General features: G+C 40.7%; 1 non-coding gene across 1 annotated transcript; it reads left to right on the top strand.

The window, feature by feature from the left end:
* Positions 1 to 382: 382 nt before the first annotated feature.
* On the top strand, positions 383 to 464 carry Trnas-gcu (transfer RNA serine (anticodon GCU)). Its single transcript has one exon. It is a non-coding gene; the product is annotated as a tRNA-Ser (tRNA).
* Positions 465 to 10,992: the final 10,528 nt, after the last annotated feature.

Raw genomic sequence — 10,992 nt, 5'->3', positions numbered from 1 at the left:
CATATTGGGGTGGGGTACTTTGGTACTGGTTTACATAAAACATGATACAGACGTAAGACCAACACCCACCTCAACCACCCATAATGACCAGTCCCCTTGGAACGAGGAAGTGCTATCATATATATATGTATTATCCAGTGAACATAAGTTATACGAATGAGCATGTTGCGTCGTACAGAAGAGCTTACGGTGCAGTGCAAAGCTGGCTCAGCTTTCTCTATATATATATGCATGTACATGTCGAATATATTCGTTTCAGCTTATACGTGGCTTGGAAAATGTGTCACGTGATATCGACTTCAAGAGCATTGATCCAGTCAACGTTTACAGCTGTGTACAAGTTGATAGTTATAATTGTGACAGACTAACATTAGTATATAAGGACGAGGTGGCCGAGTGGTTAAGGCGATGGACTGCTAATCCATTGGGGTCTCCCCGCGTGGGTTCGAATCCCATCCTCGTCGATATTATTTTCTAACTGGAATTTTAAATTTGTAGTTTCTCACCATCCAATTGTCACAGAAAATCGTCATAATTGATTTATTTGTGACGATAAATACATCTGGTACCTCCAAACCTTACAACAGATCATATAGTTTGATAAATGAAAAGCTAGAATGATTCTCTCACAAAAAGATTTAGCCGGTCCCCACGCAGAGAGGTATCGTATCAGTAAAAGATCTGATTTTCTTTCTGAGATTGAATGCACCCACGTTTCTCAAAGTGGTAAACGTCAACAAGAATTGTGCTACTGCGGTGGTCACAAGGGATATGCAAACGTTTTTTCGACATCTATATTAAAAGAAAAACCTTGCAACACCCTCCTCCTAGAATATCAATTGGTCCGCCCCTGAAGCGTGCGAGGAAAGCACGAAGTGATGCAGGTCTTGGATTTTTTCCCACTTTAGTGAAACCTAACAGCATGGTATAGTATTACCAAACCAAGAAATATATTTAGAGCGAATCTGGGATATGAACCCGATCATAGGTGCGGGCGCCTTAGACGACTGGACCATCCGTGGCCCCCACGTATACAAGTGTATAACAACTGCGAAAATTACAACTTAATATTCTCCAATTATATATATATACACCCCTGAAGACGACAGAGCTACCAATTACCAATCTATAGTCATCACTGTGGATTATTGTTCAACAGATATGTCCAGGAAGCATGGCTCTATATCAAAGAATACTTCTGCCTCTAAGCCAATGTTAGGATAATTATCATGCATCTTTTTTCTCCTGAAGTTGCATCGGTTGTTTATTGAGTTACCATGGTAATGGTATTTTCTGGACATCATAAACCAACAAGATCAGTCAGTCTAATGAAAGCTTCTCTTATTGATTGCAGCGAACTTGTCTCAACACAAACCTATACGATTCTTCAACGGTATTTGTTATTGTCAAACAGCAAGTGGCAGTATGACATTATCATGCTCGATTTGGGCTGGCAGAGTAGAAGGAAGGTCCCATTATGCATACGTATTTCGAATGAATACATCTTATGAAGGCGTATCCGGTAATTATATTATGTGCATTGCTCTCATTGTTTAAAAGCAAATTAAAATAACCTTTATAGAATAACCTTTTTATTAGATTTGTTTACCATAACACCGACCTTGAAGATTATTATTCTGTATTTATCTACATTTGATATTTATATTCCATAGGAGATAGTGATTTGGGGGGGGGGGGGGGGGGGTGGACATTTCAGATTCGGTAACGTGGCACCTGAAACGAGCTTGTTATGCATCAATAACTGTCATGTATCAGTAAGTTGTATATATTTACCTGCGCAAATATTATTATTTTCATTATTATCATACATGTGCATACCACTTGCATGAGTACGTAGCCTGTTTAACTGCGACAAACACTGCGTGAACTCAATGCCATAAACAAACAACCCCTATGCCAGCCATTTACCTGGTTATATAAATCCCAAGTCGGACAGGCAGGAATTCATAACCACCATTGTCCGAGTATCCTGTTTCAGATTGTAAATTGTGATGTAATATAATTGTCCCTTATATGTCTATGGACCACATCAGCCGTGTTATTATGAGCCTATAAAGTATGCGTCATTTATGTCTGCATGGCCCCCCAATAAAGCCGGTTTGTCGATCAGGCTAAAATGGCACATTAATAGTGCACTTGTTCGCAAGCCTGTGTATGTGATGGTTAAATTCCGGTCTGTGTACGAGGTGTACAGAGATTATATTCAAACTGTACGGAAGCTCAACTATATATCAAATCAAACCTGAAGTCACCAACAACTTATAAAAACAAACTTTCGTATATAAGCTCATATTCAGAGATAATTCCGGTCTTCTATATTCTCTTGTCGCAGTTTCTGATGAAACATACGCAATTTCTTGTAACTCATAGATTCCTTAGGCCTAACACTGCGATTGCTGTTACCCCTCCTGACGCAGAAAACGCATTAGTCGGGACTGGTACAAGCAGACACACGCGCACGCAGGTACGCGCGCGCACACACGCACACACACACACATCGCTATAAAGTGTACAGAGATTATATTCAAACTGTACGGAAGCTCAACTATATATCAAATCAAACCTGAAGTCACCAACAACTTATAAAAACAAACTTTCGTATATAAGCTTATATTCAGAGATAATTCCGGTCTTCTATATTCTCTTGTCGCAGTTTCTGATGAAACATACACAATTTCTTGTAACTCATAGATTCCTTAGGCCTAACACTACGATTGCTGTTACCCCTCCTGACGCATAAAAAAGCATTAGTCGGCACTGGTACAAGCAGACACACGCGCACGCAGGTACGCGCGCGCACACGCGCACACACACACACACACACACACACACATCGCTATAAAATAGCATTATTTATCTTCAAAGCGACGATCAACCCCATTTCACCTCACCTCACCTCACCTCACCTCACAGCGTCTATTATGAGTCCGGGCGGACACTCAAGGCTTTCCCATACGGACACTTGATAACACGGACACTCTCCCATATAACAAAGGGACACATGCGTGCAGGGAATTAACGTCTCGTTCAAGATTATTATATCGACGGTTTTTTTGTGTCTGCTTGTACCATTCCGGACTAATGCCAGTTTATAGTGCTGGCCCACTGAAACACTAAGCTTGATGTGGGGGAAAGGGCGAAATAGTGCAGATCGTAGACGTTTACCACTTGGGTGAAACCCACAAGCACGGGTATGGTGCTGACAAACCAAGAAACTTGATCAAGGTGAGTCTAGGATTCGAATGCCTAAAGCCTCAAGGGGACGTAACTCTACATAGCGAATTAGTACGCCCCACAGTAGACGTTGGGCTCCAAGTGATACATTGAAGTACATCGCTTGCTTCTATTTATTTCGGACAAGCCTTTGACTCGGCGTCTATTGGAGGCCCGTCTTCTATTAATACCCCCATTTCACTATGACCACGAATGTTACCGGAAGAGAAATGAAGGGAGTCCTCATTATGTAATTTTGTTCCCAAAAAGGGATCATTAATTGTATCAATTGATCGACCCGGCGTCTGTTAGAGGCCCGGCTTCTATTTTTTGCACTGAACAATTGACCCGGCTTCTTTTAGAGGCCGGCGTCTAACAGAGGAAATACGGTACTTGGAAGCCATGTTCACGGTCGTGCCCGAGATGACTCTCTTAGTCTCTACAGTCTATGTCAGTTAATAATCATTTCCAACACATCTTTTTTACATTTTCGTTATATTACATGCTCTCTTTGCAACGTATTTAGAAGGGTCCATAATTTGTCTGTGCAAAATCGAATTTATTTGAATGTCTACAAAAAGAGCATAAAAAATATCCACCCTTTTTTTATTTAAATACCTTTGTACAATACTTGCGCCCTGTGAAGATCCGGGTAGAGAATAGGTATTCAGCAAACCATGATTGCCGTAAAAGGTGACTATGCTTGTTGTAAGTGGCGACTAACGGGATCATTTGGACAGGCTTGCTGACTTGGTTGATGCTTGTCATCGTATCCCAATTGCGTAGATCGATGCTTATGATGTCAATCACTGGATTGTCTGGCCCAGACTTGATTATTTACAGACAGCCGTCATATTGCTGGAACATTGCTGATTGCGGCGTTAAACAACAAACAAACTGTTCAATAATTTGATTTATAAATGATTTCGACTTTTGTATACTCTCTGACCCCAACATGTGATTCGCTGATTTTATTCATGGTATCCCCCAAAAATACTTATCTTTTGTTAATTATAAGTGTGAATATGTTACTGGAAATACTTCGAATTGTAACACTAAGTTTTTCGTAATTATTTACCTAGCTTGGATCACCTTGTTTGTGGAGAGGTACAATAATGTCGACTGACCATGATTTAAGAACATTTTCTTTTTCTGATATCACATTGAATAATAGTTTCAGATACGGAAGTAACAAACCTGAAGAATATATGAAGAATTGGGGAATAATATTATGTAACCCCTGTGTTTTGTTGAATGTATGATGCTGTATAGCCCCTGATATTTAAATTTCGTCCCTTGACATTGGAGAATCAAGAATATCTTGTATAACTTCCGTGTTTGGATCTGCCTGTGTTAATTTGTAAGAGTCGGGGGTCACAAGGACTTCCAATATCCGTAAATGAGAATAGCTTTTCAAAATGACAATATTAATCATTGGTACACACATTATTTATCATTTTCCAACAAAAAATGACCAAAATCGTTTGGAATCATTTTTACTCTTTGTCAGGCTTTACTGTTGGAAGATCCCGTTAGCCTCCTCTTACGACAAGCATAGTTGCCTTTTACGGCAAGCATGGGTTGCTGAAGACCTATTCTAGCCGGATCTTCACGGCTACTGCTCATAAGTAATACTGTAAACAAGTATTACTGTAAACCTGTAAACAATGCTATTGTTTCCAACCTTTAACATTAAGTGGCAGGTCGAATCAATGCATCTGATAGCAAATGCGTCCATGCTCCTGTAATAGGTTCACGTTTGTCAAGCTGGCTCAGCGTTGGTACTGCCGCTTATGTCTTGGTCACTTAACAAAAACATACGCTTTTTCTAATAGACTTTCAATTAAAAAAAACCCATAGTTTTTATTGGGTGTATGTCGTCCGTCATTATAAAAATAAAGTTAGTGGTATTTTTCACATTTCTAGCCCCGATCCTCTGTCGACTGCAAAGACAGTGAACGGAGGGTTTCACATATTTTACGTGCGCTTCTTTCAGTACTTTAAGCGACATTTGCATGACAAGTTTTGTTAAAAACAAATTGAATCAAAAATAGATGTCCAGGTGACCTATGACTTTACTCAAAGAATACAGTTGTTGGATGACCCGTTGAGAAGCAATAGAGTAAAACATGTAGTGTGTAATTACTTATTATTCATCAGGAACCATCAGCCTGGTTTATTTCATGTACACTCGCTCTGCACGTTAGTTTTTGTGAAACTATGAGAACATGCGCTTATTTCTGTCCGTGAAATAAGATTCAGTTGATTTCTGTTATAACGCTACCATAGGGAATCAAAACAGAGGAAATGGAACTTTTCCGTCTACTAACTGGGCCAGTTATCGCCATCGTCTTAACAGCACGTGCCACGTGATCACGCGCATCGCTTCAGTTATACAAAATACACATTTTAGTATCACTGGTATCGCACTCAATTTTGTTTTCATCAAAATGAATAAGATATGCTATTACAATTTGTCATCTGCAAATTGACATTAAGCAATATTCCCCAAATTCGATATACACATGTTATGTACTATAGATTTGGCGATACAGACAGGTTATGCATTTTTGGAAATATAGCTCAATTACGTTTCAGAATTGTATTTTGGGTAAGAAATGACAGAGAGATAGCAAGCAATGACAAAATTGAAGGTGCGTCAACGCGTTGTTTAAATGAATTAGTCGCGAGACACAGCCCCGCGTCTTTTCTAAAGTTGTATTTGAGCAAGGCAATTATGGTGGGTTTTTTTAATATTTCCTCACATGAGTCCGTTTTGTTCATTTTCGGATAAATATTTCTTTCTTCTAATGAAACGAGCAAAAGTAAAATGAGATGCGATTACGTGCGCGCTATAACGGGGAGTTGGCGATAACTGGTCGCTTGCCAGTACACTTCTGTTCTGAGAAAGAGTTTGGTACATATGATGACACGGTAACCAGCGATGAAATTGTCGGTCTATAATCTTGGGTTATCTCCCATAGACCGTTAACGAGGGTAAGTTATATTTGAAGCGTACCTACAATACCTATGGCAAATCATTGTGGCGGTCTTGTCTCCCAATCCGAAAATCTGTAAACATTTACATAAATCTCAAAGATATATCGAGACTTTACGAGATGATCAAGTTCAGTCGTTTCCGTCCACATGTAAGGCCTCCAGCCCAAAGTATATTTATTGTCAACATATAAACGTTACTTATGTCTGGAAACACTTTTGGCCGTGGTCATTTGGCTGGAATATGGCTAACAGAAGTCTCCCAGCAACGTCTGTTAGTCTTGCGAGGTCACTTCTGGGCCTGGGTATTGGGGCGCCATTTCCGATACGATACGTATTGCGATAGAAGAAAACGGTAAGATACGTATTTGGAATGCGGGATCAGGTCGTCCAGCTCTTTGAACCTGTGACTGGTTTGTCTGGTGCCGACTCGATAATGTACAAGCGTCATAAAGCTGTGATATGGCTGAATGTAGCGTTAAACAAACAAATCTAATATGAGTGACCAAACGGCTTGCACCACATTATCAGTATTGGAGGTCTCAGCAATAATATTGCATAGCCATGTCGAAAGGAAGATGTGAGACTGACTAGCAGATAAAAGGAATATGTGAAACTGACCGCCAATCTAGAACCAAAATCAGATCGTTTTCACAAGACTAAGATCTAGTCTCTGAAATGAACATATCGTACAGACAAAAAGTTGTTAAATTATCTTAAGAAAAATTTAAGAAAAAGGAGCCCAGAGACTCTCTTCATTTTCAGACTTGCCAAACATTATAGACTTGCATGGGCTGTATTTGATATATTTGTAACAGGGCCTGTAAGACAGACTAAATTTTCGCCTACATACCTCTAACCCTGAAGATCAGGCAAACTGTCCATGGAAGGTCGTCTAGGTGAATCCTTAGTGAACTTTGAAACTATGCAATGGATGTGTGTTCTCGAGCCAATCAGATGTCAGCTTTCAAAATGATTCAGCTTTATATTTTTATCACCTTCATTCAGAATGTTTTAGTTTTAGCACAAGAAAACCAACCCAGAACACTAATCTCCTTTCAGTGGTCCTCAGTTTTTGGTTATAGAAGCCATGGCAGTCAGAAATGACATGGTGTATAAAAATTCCCCAAGAAAATATTTGTGCTGCCTATATCATTTACATTTGGATCTGATTGTTTAACTTTGTTTTCAGGATACAGCTCCTACAGCTGATTTGAAAGTTCTATGGAAGAGTTATCAGGAGTTCAAGAGTGAGTGAGTGAGTGAGTGAGTTGGGTTCAACGCCGCTTTTAACAGTTATATCACGGCGTGTTAGCTAAATGTGGGAGGAAAACCCGAAGTGATGCAGGTCTCAGACGTTTACCACTTCGGTGAAACCCACGAGCACGGGTATGGTGCTGACAAACCTAGAAACATAATTGGGGCGAACCGGGATTCGAACCCACAATCATAGGTTTCTGGCGTGCCTAAGGGACGCAACTCTGCACAGCGAATCGCAGGAGTTCAAGAAGAGGGTTTATTAGGACAGATCTGACTGAAATGAGATTCATCTGACTGCTAGCTATTACACACAAGGAGGGAGTTTCCGACACCGGACCAACTACGCAAGGTGGTCGAAACCTCATTAATTTCTTCACAAAAATAGACCAGGCAAAGGTGAAATTGGCCATTTTTTACATGGTTTATTATAAGTATAATGAATGTATGGACTATCTAATTCAACTTCATTGATAAGCGACTTGTGAAGATCCGGGGTAGAATAGGTCTTCAGCAAACCGTGCTTGCTGTTAAAGGCGACTATACTTGTCGTAAGAGGCGACTAACAGAATCGGGTGGTCAGGCTCGCTGACTTGATTGATGCATGTCATCATTTCCCAATTGCATGGATTGATGTTCATGATGTCAATCACTGGATTGTGTGGTCCAGACTGGAATATAAACAGACCGCCATCAGAGTGGCGTTAAATAGCAAACAAAACACACACGTACACCACCCAATGCCATAAGTCGTCTCTTACGACAAGCATAGTCGCCTTTTATGGCAAGAATGGGTTGTTGAAGACCTATTCTACCCCGGATCTTCAAGGGTCATGTGTGTGTGTGTATGTGGCTGCTTTTACTAATCCAGGCTGATGCCTATTTATAGTGTTGGCACACAGACTTGCTTGTACTATTCCGGACTAATGCCATTCTTGTTTTATACTGCTTGTCCACTCAGATACGTACCATGCTGCAGTTAAACATGAACACCCCACTCAGATACAGTATACAGTGCCAACCAGTCTTTTAACCTCTTAATGACGAGAGCCAGGCAGGGTAACAACAAGCACCCTCTTTTGGTGTCTTTTGGTATGACACTGCTGGATATTGAAACCCCAACCTTCTGTCCTCCAGGCAAATGCTCTAGCCACTAGGTCAACTAGACCACGGAGGAGGTGAGGTGAAATGGGGTTTAATGTCACGTTCAAGATTATTGCACTTATATAGGATGTGCATGCATGTGTGTGTGTTTGGAGGGCTGCTTGTACTAGTCGGAACTGAGACACCATGTTGCAGTTTAACATGAATACCCCACTCAGACACAGTATACTGACTCTGAGCAGAACAGTCCTTGTTTTATCCCCTAAATGCTGAGCGCCAGACAGGGTAACAACAAGTACTATCTTTTAACGTCTTTTGGTATGAGTGGGCCGGGGATCAAACCCCAAACCTTCCGCTCTCCAGGCGGACGCTCTACCACTAGACCACGGAGGCGTTCCTGGGAGAGGTAGCTTATTAAAGACTTCAGAGTGATTATATAGTGATCACAAACCAACAGTCTTAATCAGGAACAGTGAGTGAGTGAGTATGGTTTTACGCTGCTTTTAACAATATTTCAGCAATATCATAACGGGGGACACCAGAAAATGGGCTTCATGTACCTATGTGGGAATTGAACCCGGGTCTTCGGCATGACGATCCAACGCTTTAACCACTAGGCTTCCCCGTCGCCCCAATCAGGGACAAGCTGGTTGCCTAATCCACTACCAGGAAATGCTGGCATAAGGGATGCCTTCTGTACAAAGGGTTCAGGTCATGGTGCTCTAAATCGATAGATCACTTATATATGCTCCATGTCCTGATATCCTGTTACACAAAACAAACACAAGACTTTTCACATAGTTTTTAATTTGAAATTTGATCATAGTCTCTGCCATTTGTGTTATGTTAGTACAAAATACTATATACAACAAAGATGTCCTACAGTTTTCTGTCTTCATGTCTGTAACATCACCAGTACACCGCATCTGATTGGCTGGACAGAATACCAACACATCACATGACCAGCAGATGTGTGCGTCACATCTGATTGGCTGGACAGAATAACAACACATCACATGACCAGCAGAGGTGTACGCCGCTTCTGATTGGCTGGACAGAAAGACAACACATCACATTGATACACATACACCTACCAACAACAGCTAAATATTTACACAGTAATATGTACAACGATCGCAATGCACCAAATACATCAACCTTCCACCCCTATTTCAATAGTAAGCCAGTCGGGATCTCCCATTCTTCCACTGTCACTGAGACAAGGACACAAGGGCATATCCTCATAGCTCTAGGACATACAGGCATATCCTCACAATACTAAGATAAATGGGCATATCTTCATAAAGCTGGCTATAGGATATACGGGCATATCCTCATAGCTCTAGGACATACGGGCATATCCTCACAATGCTAAGATAAATGGGCATTTCTTCATAAAGCTAGCTATAGGACATACGGGCATATCCTCACAATGCTAAGATAATGTTAATAACAGGGACAATGTGCATATCCTCATAGAGGTAGCTATAGGACACATGGACAATCCTCACAATGCTAGGCTATATGGACATACCAGTGCTTGGATATATCCTCACACGGTAGACATATGGAGCTTTCCTCACATACTGCCAAGATAATGGACATATTCCCACATACTGATCAGGAAATATATCCTCACATAGTTCTCGGTGATCGGAACATAGAGTCACATGGTGCTACCATTTTCGTCACGAGGCCAACCTAGACTGCCATAGTGTTATGAACTAATACATCCTGTCAATATGATGTGTTACTGGCTCATGCACCTCCTAGATACTGCTTCAGACCAACATATCCTGGCACTGCGTTATGGACCAACATATCCTGGCATTGCGTTATGGACCAATATATCCTGGCACTGCGTTATGGAGCAGCATATCCTGGCACTGCGTTATGGACCAATATATCCTGGCACTGCGTTATGGACCAACATATCCTGGCATTGTGTTATGGACCAATATATCCTGGCACTGCGTTATGGAGCAGCATATCCTGGCATTGCGTTCTGGACCAATAATCCTGGCCAATTTACCTTAGCACAGTGTAATCTTTCCTACATCATGACAATGTGTTTGGGAAGGAATATCCTGTTAGTTAGTTAGTTCATGATGGTGAGAGAGAGATGGTTGGATGGTTTTCTAAATATACAGCTTATCACATAGGATGTTTAATAATAGCAAATTTCGTATACTATTCTAGTCTCAATGCATTTACCATTGCATCCTTTCGTTTCAAACTAACAGATTTGAAATTTTGAATCATTGTTTATGAAATATTTATCAAATTGATGCTTATTCAATCATGTCTCACATAACATAATTAGTAAATGTAAAATGTGCCTAAATTCACATTTGCTGTTATTATCTCATGGGACAGTGTTTTGATTGAGACGATGATTAG

Source organism: Haliotis cracherodii, unplaced genomic scaffold, assembly GCF_022045235.1.
Source record: "Haliotis cracherodii isolate W230 unplaced genomic scaffold, xgHalCrac1.p SCAF_5, whole genome shotgun sequence".
In the NCBI taxonomy this organism is placed as follows: domain Eukaryota; kingdom Metazoa; phylum Mollusca; class Gastropoda; order Lepetellida; family Haliotidae; genus Haliotis; species Haliotis cracherodii.
This window is presented reverse-complemented; position numbering and strand designations above follow the sequence as displayed.